We start from the raw sequence: 23014 nt of genomic DNA on the forward strand, positions 1-23014 counted from the left end.
CACACAGCACACCAAACTAAGCTCAATATCCCAGATACAGCTTCACCAGCTTTGTCAAAAACCCTGCCCTCACAACCATTTTGTGCATCCATAAATGCAAGGTACGCTCTTCCCAGCACTCAAACTTTCTCTTCTTCCACTTTGTGAAGCAATTGCCTGGCGCTCTTAGCTCCCACACATCTGGAGGAGGAGTCGTATGACAGTGGCTAGTGAAGATTTCCTTTTGGCAACCTTCAGTGTACAAAGGAGGATGGGGATCAGAGGGACAGGCATGTTACAAAAGCTACCAAAGCAATGTTTTAGGAATATTAATCTCCACAACTAGGGTTGGAAGCTGTCATATAACAGGTAAGTCCAGTATATCCCATATCAGTGTTGCAAGAGATAATGCATTCTAAAACAGAAGATTTTACAAATGTTTTTGGTTTATTTCCCTTTTTTCTGTAAGAATGTGACAGGAAAGAGTATAAAATATTAAGCTGCAAGTATTGTATAATATGGCACCTACTTAAAAATTGTGTTTTCACCTCCCTTTACTTTTTCCTATTATGGCTTAATTTCTGTCAATTTTCAAGCAATTTTTTGTCAGAGGTTTTTTTTTTCCCATAGTATAGTTGAACATAAATTAAAATGCAAACATTTCCAGAAACATAGCTTCTAAAATACGTTTTGTTTATATATATAAAGGCAAATATGTTTGCACGCCTTTTTTTGTGTTATTTAAAATACTAACTGACCTTTGTTTCTCCAAGTATAGTATGTTTTTCTGAATCTATTATCTTGGATTGATACTAACAACATAAATATTTCTGATGTTTTGATCTTTTTCGATAAACCCTACTTTTCTTTTTCTTCTGAAGAATAGATATTAAGTGGCGTTTTTTCCAACTTGTTTTAGGCTTGTGCTCTTTAAGTTCTGAAGCCAACATCACTGGCTTTTAAAATGTTGTATTTACCCTTTTAGGCTTATTTCTTTATTATGTCATGTTTGAAAGATTTTATTGCACTGATAATTTAGTGCTGCAGTTAATCTTGCTGAATTTTGCATTCTCACTTTTTTTTATTTCCCCACCCCTCAGTTATGTATCTGAGGTTTGTTTGTTTGTTTTTTTTCAAATAGATTTCTGCAAAACATTTTATCTATTTTGCATAATACATCCCAAGCTATTGAACATATGAGTGAAGATAAAATGTGGCAGTCATAGCCTCAGGTAACTCATAAATGGACTGTGTTTACAATTAAGAGTGTGGAAGAAAAAGCAGGGACTTGCTCTGCTTAGTGGTAACCAAGTTAATTATTTGCTGACATTGATATTTTGTGATAATTGCCACAGGAGTTCATGCAGATTCATAGGTCACCTGGTTTTGGATGTGATTAACTAAAGTAGAAGAAAATCAGGAAGTTCATGAACTGCAGATTGCTGAAAACTGTGGCAGGAACCTTATCACTATAAGCTTGTCCTCTTCTTTTGCCTTCCTTAGATAGCTGTTATTGACCTCGGAGAGAGTTGAGCATTAAGCTAGACATGACTTTGTGTTCATCTACAGTGAATCCCAGACATATCTGTGATATTTTCACAATATATCGTGGAAGTGATGCACAGCTGGCAGTTGCAAACACTGAAAACCCATGTATTCATAACATGTTGGACTCAGAGTGGGACTTTTTGATAGCTATTCATCCAGCTGAGATGCTGGCAACCTGCAATCATAGACTAATAAATGGCCAAAGTCCATTTTTATTTTCTGGAAAGGAGAGGAGATGCTGAGAAGAAGGGAAGCCCAGCCACCAAAGAGGACATGGTAGGGAACCAGCATCACAGCTCGGCACAGGCAGAGCACAAGAGCTGGGAGAAGTGAAGTTTTCAGAGTGAAAAGAGCAGGTAGAGGATATAGCTAGGACAGTTGTTGAACAACAGGTAAGGTAATAAGTGTAATAAGTTAATGAGCCTGCGGAGGGTGAAGCAACTATGGGAGCAGACAGCTGTGATGCATAAAGTTGAGCTGCCTTTGATAGCCAGTAGCTGGGAGAGTGCAGGAATAGGGTTAGGCAGCAAGGAGGGACACCCACTGGAGGAAGGGGTAGGAAAGACAGTGAATAGCTGGCTAGAGCAATGCATGGTCTGATCCAAAATTCTTATTCAGGATGAGGAAGGATAGTAGTAGAGAGAACAGGAGCCAAACCAGATGAAAGGGGAAAAGGTGAAAGGGCCGTCATCAGGTTAAAAAAAAAAAAAATATATATATATATATATATATATATACACACACACATGTTTGTTCACATTTCTGCTGATGCCATCACAGTGTTCGGGGTATCATGTACAGAGTTCTCATTTAGTAACACAGATTTATCAGGTTGACTATCCACAGTTAAGTATTTCAGATCTTTCTTAGGGAAATGTTACACTTGTGCCCCTGCAGGCCATTACTGTACTGATTTTGCCTCATCTTCTCTGTGGTAGCAGATTAGACAGACAAAACGCACTAACTTGTCTGCTACATAAGGGATACTAAAGCGGGCTCTTGAAGTTGCTGCTTTTGACTGGTGACGGGTAATATGCTTTTCCGTATTACTTCCTGCATGGAAGCGCTGAAACAAAGCAGCGTTACAATTATGTATATAAATGCTCCTAAGATGTGAAGCATTTGTGATGGTGTTTTTAGCTCCATGAAAGTCAAGGTTACTTTTGGAATACTTGTAATTTGCATAGCATAGCGCTGCAGGACTATACTCGATAAAAGGGGAGAAGCGGATGGGATAGCGGCTGTTAAAGAACTTTATCCATGTCACAGCAGTCTGTTCTCAGACAACTATTTGCCCATCCCACAAAATAAACAGGTTTTTAGTTTTGACTGTGCTGTTGTGAGAACACTTGACAGCCCTCTCTTTATAAATGTCTGTGAGTAATTTAATTATTTCTGCTTACTGTGCAATACCTCAGAACCAGGGGAGTAGGGGAGCTTCATCAACTTGCGCAGTTTCTTGCATCCTTTTCTGTCTGCATCCTATGCCCTTTGAATATCTCTCATTATTGGCACTCTCAAATTGCTTGCTTAAACTGATTTGTTAAATAACAAGGTTAATAGCTGTGTTTATTTTTTTCTCTCAACAGTTTTTCTTCCCTTTTCTGGACTTTTGTAGAAGGCACACAAGTTATGATGATAACTTCAGCCGTACTGTGATCTTCATGTTTTTAACTGCTTTCTCAGGTAATTTATAGTGTTCTTTCTTTTTTTACCTTTGTTATTTTGTTTAGTATTTTTTGTTTCTTGTTACAGCTAATGATGTTTTCATTAGAATGAAAATGTGCATCTGTAATTTAGTACTCTTTTTTTTTTTAATCATAAGACATGCTATGTTCTCTGAGATGGTAAACACAAGCCATACAGTAATTTAAATGAACAGTATCTCCCTGTCTTACTATCTGCTAGCTCATCTAGTGTAAAAAAATATTTCAAATCAGATACCTTCTCCCAAAAACTCCTCCTTTAACTAAAGGATAATGTTCCCATTTTGCCTGTGTTAAGTTATTTTGGGCTTCTCTAGAAACAAAGAATTTTAGCAGGCTGGAGGCAAACAGGAGTTTAAATAATTCATCAGACTCCCTGAGGTCACCTTGCATAGGTAATGCCTTTCTCTGTATACTTTGTAAGATCCCTTTTGTAAATTCCTCCGCAGATCTTTGGCATAAGTTCCCCCTCTTAACAAGAGAATCGCTTAATATCCCTAATTAGCTAACAGAAATACAATCATATAACTAGGCATGATGACAAACACGTGTAAGATTATAAGGTTAGATTTGTATTGGCTTGTCCTCTGTGCTTAGTGCAGGATGCCAAGTGATCTTCCTCCACTTATATGTTCTCCTACTTTTTAGTCAGATTTGGGACTTAAACTCTTCCCTTCTGTAATTACAGAAGCCTGAAGCCTTTTCTGCAGGACACAGCCAGGAGCTGCTCTACGTAAGGGCTGTCATGCTGCACTGCGCTCCCACTTATCTCCCCGCTGCTCACCCTTCTTGAATAGCTGAAGCATGGTGTGGATTGCACTTGTTTCAGCAAAGAAAACTCTGCCAAGGTGAGCCCAAACTTCCAGAAAGGTCTGGACATTTATATATTCTAGGATCAAGGGTTTTTTTAATCCTTTTAGAATTTAAAGTGTGTCAGACTTAGTCTCAAGATCTTCCATACTCAGTGCTCCTGACCTGACTAGTATACCCTTCAGAGCTATTTGTTCTGGTTTTGATAATAGTGCTTGGTCTTGGTGTGAATTTTCAACAGAAAACCAATATTCAGACATTCAGAGGTTAGACAATGCTGGAAGATTCTCTATATTTTTAACCCCCACAACCCTCCACACACATACATGCTTTTCAAAAATATCTAATTTCATTTCCTAAAAGGAAAATGTATTTTGTCTTAAGATTTTGGAGTATTTCAAGGTATTCAGCAACATAGAACAGCAGTAAAAATTAAATGAAGGGGTGAAAAAATCTATCCTTAATATGCTTCATGGAGTAAAATATTAGGAATGTGAATAATGTGTAAAAAGCATCCATTTATATTCATGTTTTTAAACTCAACTTTCTAGTAAAATCACACTCAAAGATACGACTGTTAGAGAAGCACCAAGTTTCTAAAAGTCCTGGTCTCAGAGAAAAGGATAATAGTGCAGTATGGTGGTTTAAATAACAGTGGATGAATTGGAGATGCCCAAAATATCAAATTCTCCTCTTTGTAGTAAAGATGACCTTGAGACCACAACCCACAATACATCTATTCTGTAACAAATGATCATACCCTTCCAAGTATATCACCTGTTTCTAATCACATCTTATTTTCTCTTTTTTGGACAAAAGTCTGTTCTTTTTAAATCAGCAGTGATACATTAATTTCTGGTAGCATTCACAAGCATTACACAACTGGAAGCTTGGTAAACCTTGTAATCTCTTTCATTATTTCTGTGTTGGAGGTAAGGGGATCATCTGGCCCTGACATGCCACGTGTCCTTGCTAATAACATGTGTTACTTGCTGCTGGTTGTCCATCTGCACAGCTCTTTAATGTGTCCCACAACACAACCAAACCGCATGGTTAACCAGTATCCAGGGTCTCCGGTGGTCAATGGTTGTGAGCTGCAGTAAAGCAGAAGCTGCCATCTGTACGAGGTGTGGAACCACTTCCAAAGATGCATCCAGTGAAAGGTAGTCACCGTGTTGCTGGAGCAGGCCCCAAGTTATTACAGAAGAGCTCTCGCTATGGGGGCTCTGTAAATACCTTCTTATTAATTTTTCCCCCATTGTCATGGGAAGATCATGAGTGCAGTTCTGATTTCATTTTTAAATGCCTTTTTTTCTGAATGTTTTTGTGCCAATATTCTTCACTACTGTATTTGAAACCTTTCCTGGCTAAAAAAAAATCTGATGCTGAGCACTTACTGTTAGGTTTTGAGATTCCCCCCTGGAAGGCAACTATCATACTGCAGCTTTACTTTTCTTCAAGCATTAAATATTAAATAATTTTGCCATCAAAATAGTATTACACCATTTATACAGAAGATTGCAGACAGGCTATGTGCTTCCCTTAAGGTCTATTATCAAGTATTTTTCTGCTTAGTGGAGAGCAGTTAAACAGCTGAAGGTCATAAAAGAACAGAGAGGATTTTAAGATGTGGAGAAATTAAATTTGATCCAGTTTTTAAAATATAGGTCCATATAGTTTTCATTACATTTCCAAAAATGGAGAAAGGCTGACTTGTAGGAACAGGGAAAGTTAAAGTGAAATGAGATTCTGGATATGGGTCAACTCTACTTCAGTGGTTGGGAGGGGGTGTGGGAGGTTAATTAGTATTACATGCTTTTCAGCTGTGAACACAGAAGCTTAGATCTTGCAAGATAGTAATGTTCTTACTTTTGTATTAATCACAGTGAAAGCAAAGCTTGCCCACCAACGTGGAGAGGATTTCATTGTCCGAAGAAATTGCCTCAGCAAAAAGGCTGGCATGGAGATCTGTGTAGACTCGGACAGGCTCTGCATTATCCATAACATCAATACGTAAGTAAACACAACCCAAAACTGTTACTGTTTCTTTAATATCTCACAAATTTTTGTGTGTGTGTGTTTCCTTATTTTGGAGTCAAATTAAATTCTGTATCATATGTCAACTTTTAAAATAGATTCAAGTTGTACACAGTGAACGTTTTTTGCCACTGGTGTCTCTCTTGTTTTCTATTTGTTCCTAGAGTATTATTTACAGTTAATTTTTATCTTCTCCAGAGTTTTGATTTTGAAAATCGTTGAATTCTGGTGACACAGTTTACGTGCAATGCCGTCTATGAGTGGCTATCACTGTACTTTTGCTACAGTTACACCAGGAGAACAGAGCTGTCGTAAATAGTAGTATGAATCAGTTTAATGCCAGACAGCTATCAAGAAAAGATTAAATATGGAGAAGTCTCATGTGGTGGTTAAACCTTCCATATTGAAAACAAACCAGTGGTTCAGTATACAGCCTACAGTTTGATTCCTAACTTGTGTAATGCTTCAGTATGCTATTGAAAACAGCAGATGTCCACTGTAGGGATGGCTGCACTTCATTTGTGAACAAAGTGGCTCCTGTATATATCCTGACAAGATATATTCTCTGATGCACCTTAGAACTCAAGTAATTTCCAACCAATGTAAAACTGACTTTAATAATTAAAACAAAATTTGATCTACATGTACTTACTGTTAAGCTTTACAAAAGCATTTATGATCCATGTGACAACTCATGTATATTAATGCAATGCCATCATTCTAATTATCTTTACATATGGCATAGTAAATATTGATACTATTAATAAAGTTAAAGCAAGATGGAACTCTGAATATTCATGGTTTTGCTCACAATACCTTACAGATGTTTTATTCTGTGAATTAATGCTGTGTGAAGTTATATATAACTTTTGATAGGTTTTAATTTGACTGCTTATGTTATCTACCATATGTCTATTCTGTCCTTGATTATAACATTCTGGCACACCAAAAAATAAAAAGTCATCTATGAGGTTTTCCATAAGAAAAAAAGCAACAGGCACTATAATGACAAGAGCTTAAACTAGCCTGATTTTGAAGAGCTACCACATTAATTTCAAAGGCTTCTCATTTGTTTTATCACTAGAATCAAAAATTGCATTTCTCTTTATGCTTTTTTTCCTCAGTGCAGCTGATTCCTCCCCTCTCCCCCACCTTTCCTCCCTTTGGGGTTAGTATGCTTTCAGCTTTGCAACTTCCCTTTGATTCTTCATCCCCTCTTCCTCCTCCTCCCTATTTCCTAGACAGCGTCCCAAACCTCTCCTTGAACTCTAGTCCTCATGTACCTGTGATAACACCTCTCTTGAATCCTGCTGGCATCTCAGATTTAATCCTTCTAAATTTGAATGTGTCTGACAGATTTCTTGTCTGCCTCATTTCTCTCCAACTATTGTCATCCCCAGGCTTGTATTTAGATTTCTGTTCTTCTCTCATCTTCACTCTGACAATTAGTTGTTTCTCATTTCCTTCAGGACATCTTGCAGAATTTGAAATCGCTGCCTTTCTCTCTGAGTTAGTGAAAAAACAAACAAGGTTTGAAAATACTTTGAGAAAGAGGATTCGTTTGCCTTCTCGTAGAAGTAAGTAATTCCACTCCCTTTTTGTCGCTGCTGGTTTTCCCTAGAGCACAAGCAGAAAAGTGTGAGGAGGCTCCCCAGGCCCCGTCTCCTTTGCCCCCTTGCAGCTGTTGCAAGGCAACAGAGATGCGGCCTGGGGAGCCTTCTCACACTTCCAGGTGAAATGAAATGAGCGCTCATTTTGTTTTCCCCTTGAAGAGGCAGTTTTATACAGAAGAACAGTGCTGTGGCATAATCTGTTCTCTAGAGATAAGTGGCCAGTTTGGGGGTGGGGGCTGGGTTCTGGCTTTGTTTTTTTTCTTTTTTCTTTTTCCTGAACTAGACCAGACGTGCTTGGCAACTTGTGTAGTAATACAACTATGACTGATAGACTTTCAGGTCTTCTAGCTCCTGTATAATTCATTATGCTTTTAAGTACAACTACTAGCTGGTTCGTATATTATGAACATATACATTTAATTATATGCAATTATAATTTTATACATACATACATATATATAAAAAAGAGCTAAGCCAATGAATGAACTGCCATCTGATTGCCATACCTTTTAATCTTTCAACTAAAGATTATCTGTCACTAAATGATAAATTGAAAGTGTGTAAAATAAAAATTGAGAGTTAAAAATAACTAACGCACTTGATGCAGCCCACTAACACACTTGATCAAGGCATTTTGGATGCCTAACTTGAGGTATATAAATTAAGAATAAGTCTATTTTAGGACTGTTTAAAGCTCACAGATTTGTGTTCAGAATACATTTAACTTTATCTCTTAGCACTCTTCAGTCCTGCACACTAGGCCTTTGGGATCATGCTTTCAGGAGGCCTGAGTTGAGTTGCAGAGACATACTGACCTGAAAGGCTTGTTTAAGGGACCACCTAACAATCCTTTTTTAAAATAGGTCACAAGCATGGACAGGGTCCTGTTCTCCAGAGCAATGTAACTGTTCTGCCTTAATTATGAAATCTTCCCTTCTTGAGAAGTTTTCTGCCCCATTTACAATGTGTATTTAAATAAATGACAGAAATCCTACAGCTTAATTCACAGATAACCCTAGTTCTTTGGGGCATTTGTCTTTTGAATTCAATGGGGCAATGGTGAGGAGGGGTTGGAGGAGGAGAGGAGAAACTCTAATATGCAGATGCATTCTTAAAGACAATATCATTACTCTTACATATGAAGGGCTAAATTATAGTTTCAAAGATGACAGAAAAATCATCTTTTCTTGGTTTCAGTACTTGATTTTAGTATGATCAATTGTAAATAATATCCCTGCACCTGGGACTATGTACATTGTAAGTTCACAGTTCAAGTTCTGTATTAACCACTTACATAGTCTCGTGTCTTTGTAGTAATGCAGCCTCTGACTCTGTTTACTTCTCACTTTAGATAAGATTTCTGATTGCAGATTGGTTTACTATTCCATTAAGTTTTTCAGCTTTTTTTCCCCTTTAGAGTGCCGGTGTCTATTTTGAAAATGTTACTGTACCTCCATATGACATTTTTTAAGGATATCTGAATATGTTATCCTGTTTGTTGTTTTGCAATCCATGAAGTAGTACTTCTGTGCTTTTTATTTTATTTTATTACACTATCTACATGTGGCAGATGACCTGTTCATAGAACAGCATCAAAGTCAAGCAAGGAAATATAAAGGAAGTTGTTATCTAATTAGGCATACACATGTTGATATTAATTATAGCTTCTGAACCTAAATTAGGTCAAAATGAAGCTTTTGGTTACATCTTTGTGACTGTATGAAATATTTTTCTACAACTTATGAAATATTTCACAGCTAAAAGCTTTTGTGTTTAACTCCTGCTGGTTTTAAGATTATGAATGGTGTACAAATATAATAGTATTTAGGTCCATTGATCATTTATTTCTAGCACCTATGTGCCATCTCCTTGAAATCAATCCACTGGCTTTTAAAAAATACATTCTCAGGAAGGGGTGAACAGTATTGCTTAGAACTAGAGAATATTGGCACAGTAAAATATTTCTATTCAATTGAATAAAATTCTTCATTCTAAAAAATACTCCTGTGTGGGCTGTTCCTGGTTTCAAAGACCACTCTGCTAATCTATCCACTAGAAGGACAAATCATTTTATTTAGTGAAAAATTGCTACCATTTACTTAATAAAAATTTCAATAGTATGCTCCCCCCCATCCACCTTGCCCCAGGTAGAACATTAAAAAAGAAAAGGCAACAAACAAGCCATCTTCATCAAAATTAACAACATTAGCATTCAGTTTAGAAAAATGTATAACCAAATTCTCAAGCACATAATATAGATAGTAAAATAATATTGTTAGTAAAATAGTATTTCTATAAATTCTTTGCACTCAGAAATTTTCTTTGAATTATCAGCAGTGGTGCTTTTATGACACAGTAAGTCCATTTTTCTATAAAAAAATTTATCCTTGATCTCCGTAATCTAACTAATAAAAACTAATAGAATCTGCAATCAAACTAAGAGAGCACATTTATTCTGCCACATACTGAATCAACTGGAAAGATCATTCAATATGAAGTCTTTCAAAACCCACTCTTTGTCAGCAAGAGAATTTCCTTTTTTTGTGGAAAGCAGTTATGTTTATGAGAGGGTTCTAGGTCGTGAATCCTCAGTGGAGGAGAAAAAAAACCTATCCTCTATTTACTTCTGGCTAGGTTTGGACATTCCCTATATTCCTTATACATCCCAGAAAGAATGAGAATAATATAGTTTAGGGATTCAAGCCCCAGGGTCAAGCAAATATATTCTTTTGGCACCTAGCCATTAAAACCCCATCTGAAATAGAACAATAAAACTGTAAAAGCCCTGTAAAAGGGAACAAACTGTAGGTATACTATCAGAAACGGCTGCCTGAATTTAGGGAAAAAAAATCTCTTTTTTTTTTTTTAATTTACATGGTATATTGTAGCTAAAACAGATGCCTGAGACTCCTACATATTCTAAATGTATTAATCAGAATATAATTAATATTAGCTTACCTTGAATCCAAATATAAGCTTATTAAACTGTGTAACAACCAATGGGATACAAGTATTTTGTAACACTGTCACACCATTGCTCATCAAAGAGCTCTCAAGCCCCACCATCTTGACTTCTGCAAGTGAGAAGCAGCAAGGACCACAACCATCAGTGCTATAACTACGCAGCATCAGCTCCATTAACGGTTTTGGATGCACAGTGAGGATGATTAAACATGTAAGAATTAACTATTAGATGTTGTTAATTAATTAATTTAATAAAGTTTGATTTTAAAATTTAAAACTGGCCTGATTTGTCAGTCTTAACATTCCCATCACAGTCATCTCTAATTCTCTAGAGGAGGGAAAGAGAGGTCTGGGGGAGGGCAGCTGTACCCCTTATTATATACAATATATATACACACCATATCACTCTCTATATACACCATATATATTATATACCATACACACACGTGTGTGTCTTTCTTAATATCTACGTATACATAAAAGGAACTCCTATTTTGATTGCCACTCCTTTTCATCTTTCAGGAAAAGATATTCTGCCACTGAAAGAGAAATTGAAAGGGAGGGGATAAAATTAAAAACTAAGAATTAGAAATAATCTTCAGAGACCCCACAAATATAGCTGAAACCATGTTGATCTGAGACTTGCCTAACAGATATTCAGTTATAACAAGATGGTGCTTTTTTCCTGTTGCAATCAGTCTTGTCTGCGGATGAAAAGCAAATTGAAGACTAGTAAACTACAATCTTCTAATTTGTCTCTAATCTTCTAATAATAGACATTGTTATTGTTTGTTTAACAGAAATATAACTTTATAAATAAAACAATCTTTTTAGAGAAGTATCTCATCTTTTAATCCAAATCTATATCCCTTGAGATCTTTTGTAAAGATGAAGCATATATCCCCAAAATAAAATATAATCAATTATCACTTATGCAGACTGTGGATTAACCAGGCTTTGATTTCTCCTCTGACTGCTCCTGGCTACCTCAGAATATTGTAGTCTGCTTTCTTTCCTTCCTTTCTTTCCCTTCCAACATATGGGGGAGCATGTTATTCATGCTAGCTCTCACCCTGCCAGCTGCTAATATAAAATGGTACTGCTCTCTAGGGAAACTTGTTTTACATATTATTTTTCTGAAGGTGAGTATAAGTTCTTCCACTCCCTAGTCTTGCTCTTGTTTTGTACAACCTCTGTATTGCTTTACCTAGGTTATCCTGCCTTTGACTAGGCATCTGTGTACATTTTTCAAACTGGGCAACACAGAGCCATCATAAAACCCTCTCTCAGTGTAAAATATTTTGAGTTCATTAACAGGCATTTCTCATCAGACTGCAGAACAGTTCTCCTTCAGTCCCCCTAATTTACATATAAGAGCTATTCTTTCCTGCTGCAGAATACACAAATGACGGTAATATCCTTCTAATGTTCAGGCATAGTGCCTGTATAAAGGCCTATTTACAATGTGATTATCCTCTGACATATGAGGAACCATGACACATACTTGTGAGATTACACAGTGACACAATAATGCAACACTAAATTAGATTCAGCAATGACAACACAATCAGGAGTATTATTTCCATTTTAGTAGCTTTCACTTCCCCCGTTTTAAGTAAAGATATAATTTCTATCTAGCCTACTCCTCCTACTCATACAAGTGTATAAACTCAGAGGAATGCTAGCTGATTTCTTAATCTTGGCTGTGTGCACACAATAAAGAGAAGGAGCTTTTCAAATTGGCAGATCCAAGTCTAACTAGGACCTAAAATAAAAATCTCTGATTTTTTTCAGTGGCTAGCTGGTCACTATGTATAAATTAAAGGGCACTATATGCAGAATCTTCAAGTATTTCATTTCAACATACATTTTGTACCAACAGCATTTTCTAGAGAGACTGAATATATATATATGCTGACATCCTTTAGCTCTGAAACAGTTAACAGGGAATTGTAGCACAACTTGCATTTCTATTTAGCCAGAAATATATTGACTGCTTAAAAAAAAAGAAAAAAAAAAAAGTCCTGGCAAGGTCAGCAAATGATAGATATACAAATTAAAACTTTCTTGAATTTATCATGGTTTCTCTGTAGAAAGAAATTCTACCATCTACTCCTTCATATACTCCCAAGCAAACAGTTAAACAAACATTACACAAACTAATATTGCAATATCAGTGAGGAGATATACATATATCTTATCCATACATGCTAAAATCTTGTGAACACAGGAGAGAAACTGAATTAAAGCAGAAAAAATAGTTGAACTTTCTTATTAAACCTATGTGCCTTTGCACTTACTAAGAACTTAAGTAGCCAGTGCTCTTGAGCTTGACTGACTTACCTGTACTATGCTCGATTTTAATTGCATAACTACATGGCTCCAACCATGTCCAATGTCTGAAAGCAAGTATATGTGCTGATCCAGTGTGCTTAGAGAGTAGGAATCATAGTAGGAGCTTTGCAATTATAGTTCCAGCTACTTTGAAAATGAAGTTTAACATAGCTTAAAACACATCCATTTTAAACTGAAAAGATATTCTGGAGTGGAGATAAGAAACTATTTCTTAGGGCTCCGTGACCTAAAGAAGTCTTAGGTTAAGCTTCATACTCCTTTTGGATTCATTCCACTTTGGATCAACAGCCATTGAATTATTTTGCACAAACAAACTTACTTACAATGAAGAAACACAGGCGACTGAAGCCAAAAAAGGTCCTGTTTCAAACCAGGAAAACAGAAACGAGAGTCTGCATTTTCTGCATCTCACCAGATGACATGGAGATGGATACCATATAGTCTGTGATGCCTTATTAAAGAAAAAGAAAATAGTTTACATTTCCAGGCAACAGATTACATTTCTAAACAACAAATTGGGGACTACTTGGTGTCCCAATATTATTTCTGTGTAAAAGCTGATTATATGTAAGATCATTTGGATTTTTATTGAAGAACTCTCTTACTGTCCTCCAACAATAATAATTTTCAGAGCTCTGTGGAGTTTAGCGGTGGGGTTTGATTGTGCAAATAGTAGGAGAAAGCAGCTAATATCCCCAAAGAAATAAGACTGCAGTGTTTTAAAACATGCTCAAAATAAAAATAGGCTTTGCTGAAATGTCAACAAGTGCACTTACTGTTGCTGGCAGCCTGGCATCTCCAGTCACTGAAGTTAGGGACAGCACACTGCACTTCCACCTCGCTTGTCAGGTGATTCCCTTGGTGCACTGTGGTACAAGATGAAGCTGCTAAATAGTGATTAATGGAGTGAGCTAGTGGAGAAGAAGCCAGCATATTTTTGCTAACTAAGTTTTCCAGTTAGGCTTTTATTAATACTTGGCAGCATACCATCACTTCTTATAAATTTTTCTGACAGCAGGTGGGCATCTAACAGATATAAAAACATAGCTTAATTAAGCAATTAGTGATCCAAACACTGAACTATAAAGCAGTTATTCAAACTTAGTAACTTTATTCTTTATTGCTGCCTTGCCTTTCACCTTCCCAAGAGCAACATGAAGCACAGACACAAGACCAACCATGGATATGGAACCAGATAATCAAAGATCCTCAGACAGTCCTGCTAAAGTATCAATAGACTAGACTGGAAGTTAACCTACTTGCCATATCTGGAGACCACTGTGCAAAATAAATTTAAGGTTCACAAACCCTGAAAGATAGCTCTCCAGAAGAGTCTGGAAGTAGCCTCGAAGTCCAGCCCTCAGTGGGAGGAGGCTGGGTAGTTCTGCATTTGCAGTTAGTTGATTCCCAATACTACTTGTGGATTTTTTTTAATTAAGCAGTCCCAACAAAGAAATGGTTTGCATGGACAATAATCCAAAACTTGATTTTTTTTTTAACCTCTTCCATTTGCTGTCTTTCTCACCTGTCCTTGGAAAGGATGTCAGTACTGTCATCTGGAGGCTTTTCTTCTGTTTTTGGTTTTCTGGATTATTATGCATGCAGTAAAAACTGGAAAAAAGGGAAGTATAAATTTCAACATTACAGATAAAGTTAACCTAAGGAAAACTCAACATCTAGGAAAACCAAGATACATCTATACAATCTTTTGGGAATTGCTCATGACTGCCTTTATAGCCAAGAAGTGGCAGAAGAGAAATACTGCAGCTAGTATTTGAAAAACTGAATGCACTCCCGAAAAATGATCAATGTGAAACAAAGCAACACTGAAGTTGTTAAATTTGCTTAAAATTAATTGGATTATAATGACATCATTATCAATTGTTTCAATTTCAGAGTAGCAGATTTCTCTCTTCGGGGTGACGAGAGAGAAGTTCTCCTTGAAAACCAGAGAATTTTACAGTTCTTCTCTGTTAATAAGACTGCAGAGAGAACTAATCTGACAGCTCAGTCTAACAGAAACTATATCTAGCTCATTTCCCTCAGTAACAGCTAGTAAGTTGTAATGCTGCGTCTATGAATGAATCGTCTACCACTTTATCATGACTCTCACATACTTAGCTTAATAGGTACCATGTGCAATACAATAGATATCAAATTTTCTCTGCATTGTAATACACAAAAAAGAGAATTAAAATGCCACTTACTGTCCCACTCCTACTTTATAAGTATTTAGCAGCCAAGAAGATGATCTACAAGTGCTTTCTTGGGTTTCTGCATCCATCAGGTACTGGGTCTCTGTAAATACCATGACAACACATTCAGCCCTTTATCACAATGTGCATTACTAGTATAATTTCTTCTTCACAGAAAATGAAATCTGCAGTTCTCCTTCCCATGCTTACTGAAACAGTAATCTTGAAAATACATAACAGCCACAAGAACAGAATTCTTGTTGCAGTTTTTCCTATAGTACAATTCAGCCTTCATGAGCTCAGCTAATAGTCAAAAGAGAAGAGGGCCATTTGACGCCCCTTCCTCCCCCTGCCAGTAGGTGAGATAAAACCCTGGAAAGGCCTCAAAGATCAATTGCCACCACTTTTCTTGCATGCACATTTCTCCATTTCTTTCTGGACAAGAAGCATATCTTTTTCCTGGACTGGAATATACTTTAGTTTTATATTGTAGGTACTACAGCAACATACAATTACCATTACGAATAATGGGATCTTATTTAATATCAGTAATCTACAGAGGCTGGTGAACTCAGGGGGCTACTGTTAGAGCATTTTTCAAAACATATAAAATCAGATAAAGATGTAATTTGTCTCAAGAAGAGTGATTCATTATTATTTAAAATTGCACAGTTGTGACTTTTACTGCATTTGAATTGCAGAAGATCTTCCTGCCCTTCTGTTCTGAAACCCCTTCATTTTGATAGTGTTGAACATCATATAATTCTAAAGAAGAGCTTTTCTGACTATAAATTGCATACAATTTTAAGGAAGGCAAAAAGAATTCAAAGTTGGTTTGCTGGCATTACCTTTATAGGAAAACTCTTTTCTTCTTAAAGATGTTGCATAAAACATGAATGCATTCTTTTCACGTCTGATCTCTTACCTTCATAAGCATTGTAGAAATACCGTTCTCCTTTATTTTATTAAAATGTTTGGTTTGCTTAAATATATTTTTTTACTATGGAAGCTAGAATGTACACTGATGAAACATTTATTTTCTTCAGTCCTGTAGGGACTTTTAGAATAATTCAATCAGCAAATGTAAATAAGGTCACCTCTTCCCTCTGAAGGGCTCTTCCACAGGAAAGGAAGAAAATTCCTGGCATTATTGAAACAGTGTAAGTTACCTGACTTTGGGCTTAGAAACTGATACTTCTATAAAATGGCTTCAAACAAATAGATTTGCTGGTAATAGCTCAATTATGCCTCAGTCTTAAAGTGAAACTATTATACACTACCATTACGTTTAAATGTAGTTCAGCTGCTCATTATGGCTTTGTCAAAATGATAAGACTATATTGATAGATACAACTACAGTATAAATTAACTTTGAACTTTGAAGGTATTATACAGTTTTATGGAGTATTTACAACCTAAACCTTTGACAGTTTTACAACATGTTTCTATTATATTTCACAGCAGGATGGAGTATGAGTACTCAGCTAATATGTGTTCATTTCCCAAAACTAAACACTGAAGATATATTATGGAAGAGTGATATTTAGCTCACTAAGACAGAAGGTTTGCTCCCAACTGGCCAGATATCTAGATTATTTTGTATTTATGCAGGGGGGATGTTTCTGGTTTGAATTTTGGGGTTTTTTTTTTTGGTGTATGTCAAATGATGCCATATGTCAAATATAATTTGGTAGAATTTTGCAGTCCCCTTCAAAGATGCAAACTATTGATGCCACAGTAATAGTTCAGGCTCCTTTAACTGCAACAAAATGATAAATAGAAGACTACAGACCATACCTGAAGTGGGAATGATAGGAGCATGTGAGGAGAAGTGGTGCATTTCTTGGTAGCAGTAGCTTCCAGGATGCAGAAACTTTACCACTCGGCTTTGAAACTGCTCTATAAAAAAAGGAGGAGATGAGAAAACAATGGAGTTTAAGGATGAAAAGCTACTGGACTTATAACTATTTTCCACAAATGAAAGTGAATATACCTATTGTGTCATCTAGTTTTATTTTCTATAACAGTAAATAGTAAAGGTTTAGTGGCAAGGACAGTAGAGGTTTATGTGGATACAGAATATATCACTCAAGGCAACATTCAAAACAATAGCATACTGCTTGCTGCAATAGCAACTTTCATGGAAATTGTCCATTTGAATAGCTCGGTTCAATGCTTATTGTGCTTCATACTGTATTTTAATGAGTTTCAAATTAGTATTTTTGACGAGTTTCATACCTAGAAAATTTTGAAAGTCAAGAACAGAGTACTTTCAAATTATACCTAGAATTCAAAATAGAACTCAAAGTTTCTCCCTTTTCAAACAAAATAAACAAATAGAATAGCTGATCTTGTTATGATGATGAGAATGCATTATATGTTTTAATATCTACTTTGTAGATATCTGAACTCTTTATTGAACACTAATGGAAAATTCACTTTTCATTAAACTGCCAAAAGCTCAAAACTGATTTCAAAATAATTGACAAACATCTCTGCCCAAATTTAATGCATACTTATAAAATTTAAAAGTCATGTGTTGAGTTACAAAATTCTAAATTCAATGCCTGCAGAGTTCTGTATTAATGAAAGCAGGGAAAAAAGGGGATTTTTTTTTTCCATGCAGCACAATGAAACAGGTAAGTAGCTGCACAAACTAAACATGCATTAGCACTGATGAAAGGGCTGCCCTACTGTATCTCCTTGGACCAGCGAGGCCAACTAGTCCTGTAAGAAGTCTTACATAACTACCATTCATAGATAGTGTGACTATTTCATTTGATGTTTTTTGAAGAGAATATTTTATTTAATGCAAAACTGCAAGATAAATTGACTATTCCTTTTATTTTTTTACATGTTTGTTTTGTTGTTCCTAGCACTGCATTTTAAGGGACTCTAAAGAAATAAAATCTGCTGCCAACTTCCAACTGAAGCTGCTCATGATGGGTGTTTATCTTAGGGGTCTGTGAAAAAGACTTTTCTCTTTGTGCACCTTTTACCATTAAAGAACTAGTTTATCTTATAAACCTCAAGATCATTCGGCATATCTAGCCAAAATTAGCTTAACTAGCAAATACCAGTGGCTGAACCATATGAAAGCAATGAACTAGGTGATGCCTTTAGCACAATGTCAAAAGGTCATAGCAAAGGAGATTGCTGAATCCAGTTTATTTTGTACACTCCTCAGCAGCTACTGCAATTAGGTAAATTACACCACATGTAGAATTGTTACCTACCAAAAAAAAAAAAAAGGGGGGGGGCAACCCCCCCTGCCCCCCAAAACTAGAAAGTATCCGTAAGGGCAAGCAACCTCCTCAGTGCTTAGGCAAACAGGACCTTTGCTTGACAACATTTTATATAGTTTAGTGGTAAAGGATAATTAGGATATATTAGGCTATCGGCATGACATGAACACTACTAAAGACAGCTAGCGCAATAAATGGGCCATTCCAGTATTACGTCTTCAAATATTTTCCATGTAGTTAATATAACAAAGTTTTGAAAGATGGGTATTGTACACACTAAACTCAGAAATGTACTGCAGTGGCTGGTTATCAGTACAGTTTTCATTCCATCAGACAGAAAGACTCTGTATCACAAGGCTGTTAAGACATCAGAAAACACAAACAGAAAATGAGGTGACTTGCTCAAGGCTATATTTATTGTCAAAGCTGGGACTGAAAGCAATCATCATAGGTCTGTTAATATACTTTCTAGATCTACATGTTAAAGCTGTGATTACTATTTTTCTTATCCACTGATACCTCCATTGAAAGTGATTTGTTTCCAGCCACTCTGGGACATTAGCTCGAGTGCTAGAGCTTACCTAAACCATAAAGAGATGTGGAATAGCACACTCCTCTTTGTCCTTCTCTACATCCAGGCAACTGGAGTAACTGTTCTCCCGACTTGCTTCTGAACAAGGGGCTGGCTGGGATACTAAAAGACTTGACAACAAAATCTCTTTCTTCCAACTGCATAGCACGTAAATGCCTGAGTGAAGCAATAAGGGTGCACAGAGTAGCAGAGCGTCCGTTGATTCCAGGTCATAAGCAGAGCAGCAGACTATTTAGCTGGTCCAATTGCTGCCTGTGATGCAACACAGTATTGTGCTGTTTTCCCTGACTCAAGTATTGCCTATCTAGCATTGGCAAGTTAGGAAGAAATATGATACAGAAACAACAGGCACCACAGCAGGATATTCGCTATTTCTTTGGTTTTCAAGAATTTTATATGACCTTTGCATTCTAGCCCAAAAATCTTTTGATATGCATTTTTAACAACAGTTCCAGGAACTGAGAAAATTACACCTTGGGATACTTTCACTACATAAGAAGCAGTTCCATTACTGCAACCTGTTGCTCATTACAGAGCTTTTGATTAAAATGATTCTCTTCCAACAACATTTTTGTAATACCTCTCATAATATCTGATCTATCCTAGTCAGACTTACGATACATTTTTAATTGTGCACAGCTGAAGCACCAGGAAAAACATATTTCTCTGCAAACCAACAAATGTTGATGTTATGCCGTATCACAGATAAAAAGCACCATGACATTTTGACCACGACATGTTACCAAAATGTAACTATGCTGTGGTAAAATAAATATTTCATCAATTAGCACTTTTTATAAGTCTTCCATCTGACAACACAAAATTATTAAGATAGTGATATTCCAGGAGTAATATAGCATTTTAGGAATGCATGAGCTCTGTTTAATGGTCTTTTGAAATATGCTGCAGAGATTTTGTTGAGAGAGCTGAAAGCTGAAGCTTGGACCTTTGAAAAACAGCAAGAAGTGACTCTCTGGGAGCTGCAAGCTGCAAATAGAATCTCTGGGAAGCGGGTGAGTGACTCACTCTCGTGAAACAGAGAGCAGCTGATTTTCTTGAACACAGTAAATGTCACTGACGGTCAAAAGAACGTGGAAATAATACTCTGAAAAACAAACATCTGTACAATATATATATGCAAAATGAACATTAATGGACTGACACATCATTTCAAAATTGCAGTCATCTTATCCTGTCTTAAGCCTTCTACAGCAATACTCAGTTCAACTATAAAAAGTAGTTCTGCCTACAGAAACGGCATCTTTTAATTTCAGGAATAATCTACTGGGAAACAATGTAACACAGTCAAATATCATTACAAAGGAAAGTCAGCAAAGTTATCACACAGCTGGCCACGTTTAGAAAAAGTGAAAACCTGCACTAGAATCTCTTCAGCTTCAGTGCTCTACAAGACGCATGATAGCAAATACTTTTCCTTAAGTTAGTGTCATTTGTCTCTACCCATTTAGAAACAAACAACTCCCAAATAAACAAACAAACTACAACTCTCTCAAATCCACTCAAAATACCAGGCTTGTCAGTAGAAGAAACTGGTTCTTACTATTCTTACTGTTGTCAAACTGATCCACTTTATTCTATCAGAACCCTTGAAAAGCACCAAGAACACCGTCGTAACTCCTTACCTTTTTTTCTGGACAAATATTTCAAAAATACAAAGAGCAAAGAAAATAAAAGGTACAATTCTAGAGCAGAAGATATTCAAAGTGAAAAAAATTGAAGACTTCAAATTTTTTGATTCCTTATGGCAAATATACATATTTGGTATCACAGAATCACAGAATAGTTGAGGTTTGAAGGGACCTCAGGGGATCATCTAGCCCAAACCCCTGCTCAAAGCAAGGACAGCTAAAGCAGGTTGCGCAGGACTGTATCCAGCTGGGTCTTGGATATCTCCAAGGATGGAGACTCTACAACTCTCTGGGCAACCCATTCCAGTGTTTGACAGCCCTCACAGGAAAAACATTTTTTTCTGATCTTTAAACAGAATTTCCTGTATTTCAGCTTGTGTCCATTGCCTGTTGCCCTTTCACTGTGCACCACTGAGAAGAGTCTGCCTCAATCTTCTTTGCTCCCCCTCATCAGGTATTTATACACCTTGGTCAAATCACCCCCAAGCCTTCTCTTCTCCAGGCTGAACAGTCCCAGCTCTCTCAGCCTCTCCTCATGTGAGAGATGCTCCAGTCCCTTAATCATCTTTGTGACCTTTCACTAGACTCACTCCAGTATGGCCATGTCTCTCTTGTGCTGGGGAGCCCAGCACTGGACCCCATGCTCCAGATGTGGTCCCCCCAGTGCTGAGTCTCTACTTCAGAGGGGAATAATCACTTCCCTTGACTGGAGGGTGACGCTCTTCCTAACACAGGCCATATAGGCCATATGACATACAACAGTTAAAAGTATATGGAGTCACCAGGTCTCCAATAACCTATAGGCTTCAAGCACACAATATGAAAATAAAATTTAACTCACAGAGTAAGGAATAGGTGAGAAGGAAACACTCCAGGTAAACTTAGTCAAAAATCCCAAATCGTGACCACCTGAAAGTATTAACAACTTGAAAGGTGGCCAAATATAATAGCCATGAAGAAAATTTTCCTTCCACTTCAAGTGAAGTTAATTGGCTGGCTTAGCATACCTTTATTATGTTAGCACATGATAGCTCAGTATACGGTTAGTGCTAACACTGTGAATTCATCTGCAATTTGAAGAAATTCAATGCGTAAGAACTTATGTCATTATGTCAGGTTCCTATAGACAAAGCTTATATCTGTCAAAATCTGTTCATACTCCACACAGAAAAGTCAGTATCTTCAGAGCTGGTTTTCCAAACTTTTCTACTCATCTATGTTTAGATTCACTAGGTAAGAAAATTAGACTAACTTTTCAGGGGTACTATTTGTGAAAAGAAATTAGGCCAATTTTACTTATTTGCACAGTATGAAGCATGGTAATTCAATTGTTGAAAATTTTCCACTGAAATCTTTCTTTACATTAAAAGACATGCAAAATATGACACCTGGGATGCTTTTGTTGTATCTTTTAGAAATCGTAGTTTATTGTAATTGAACTTTCTGTATGTTTTCTTTGTATATGTCAATTTTATTAATTTCCCTGTCTGTAAAAGGAGAGAGTGAATTCAATACCAAGAGACACATCATAAAATTAAGTATTAAAATACAATAGGTTTTGAATATCTGCCAACTAAAAGATTTCTCTTTTTCCATTCAAAAAACACGAATTTATTCCCTCCTTTCCCCATGAGGCTTCCCTTCTTATTTTTGCTGTGTGTGTACAGGGATTAAGTATGTAAATTAGTTACTGGAGAATGAGAACAGATCAGTATTACAGCTATTTGGTGACTTTTACAATAGAGATGCTTGTTAGTGTTCATAAACAGATTTGTTGGAATTGATGTTTTGGATGGATGTCTTTGAAATCCAAGGGGTATTTTAAGCAAATTTACAATTAGTGTGAAATGCTGATCTTGGTAATTTGATGAACTATCTAGATAACAAAAGAACAATGATTAACCCATTGTTTAGCACAAAAGTCTGCATCAACATGCTTTCTGCTGTGCTTAAAATCATTATGTTTCTGTTCCATAAAAATGCATACAACCAGGACTACAAGTAGAATTTCCTATCCAGTTTTTGACAATAATTACATCTTGCTCCAAACTTTTGTGTTTCTGATTCATTTAGAGTCAGTCCATATCAGGTCAACTCAGTTTTGATTTCATTAGGGATGAACATACGTCAAACACTGTTGCCTGAGTTGAGACTCAGATTTTCAAAGATCCACAAAATCTAATCTACAGTGACCTGAAGTAACATCGATGCTTGTCACCTCAAATGAAAATCAGAAAAGGCATTGGTATGGCAGAGCCTATGAGAAAAGCAAAAGCACTTTTGTTATGACTAGGCAAACCCAGAGGCATCCTGTTCTGGAT

At 36.5% G+C, this 23014-nt stretch overlaps 1 long non-coding RNA gene across 3 annotated transcripts; it reads left to right on the forward strand.

The window, feature by feature from the left end:
• The first annotated feature begins 28 nt into the window (after positions 1–28).
• Positions 29–20196, forward strand: LOC112986086 (uncharacterized). Of its 3 annotated transcripts, XR_003259926.2 has the most exons (7): positions 29–348; positions 1121–1211; positions 3117–3213; positions 3922–4081; positions 5930–6056; positions 7550–7657; positions 10741–10915. It is a non-coding gene; the product is annotated as an uncharacterized LOC112986086 (long non-coding RNA). The 3 variants fall into 3 exon arrangements; XR_010389035.1 differs by lacking the exons at positions 1121–1211; positions 10741–10915 and adding an exon at positions 19954–20196; XR_003259925.2 differs by lacking the exon at positions 1121–1211 and having other exon boundaries at positions 10741–10914.
• Positions 20197–23014: the final 2818 nt, after the last annotated feature.

The sequence above is a fragment of the Dromaius novaehollandiae genome, chromosome 4, assembly GCF_036370855.1.
Source record: "Dromaius novaehollandiae isolate bDroNov1 chromosome 4, bDroNov1.hap1, whole genome shotgun sequence".
Classification (NCBI taxonomy): Eukaryota; Metazoa; Chordata; class Aves; order Casuariiformes; family Dromaiidae; genus Dromaius; species Dromaius novaehollandiae.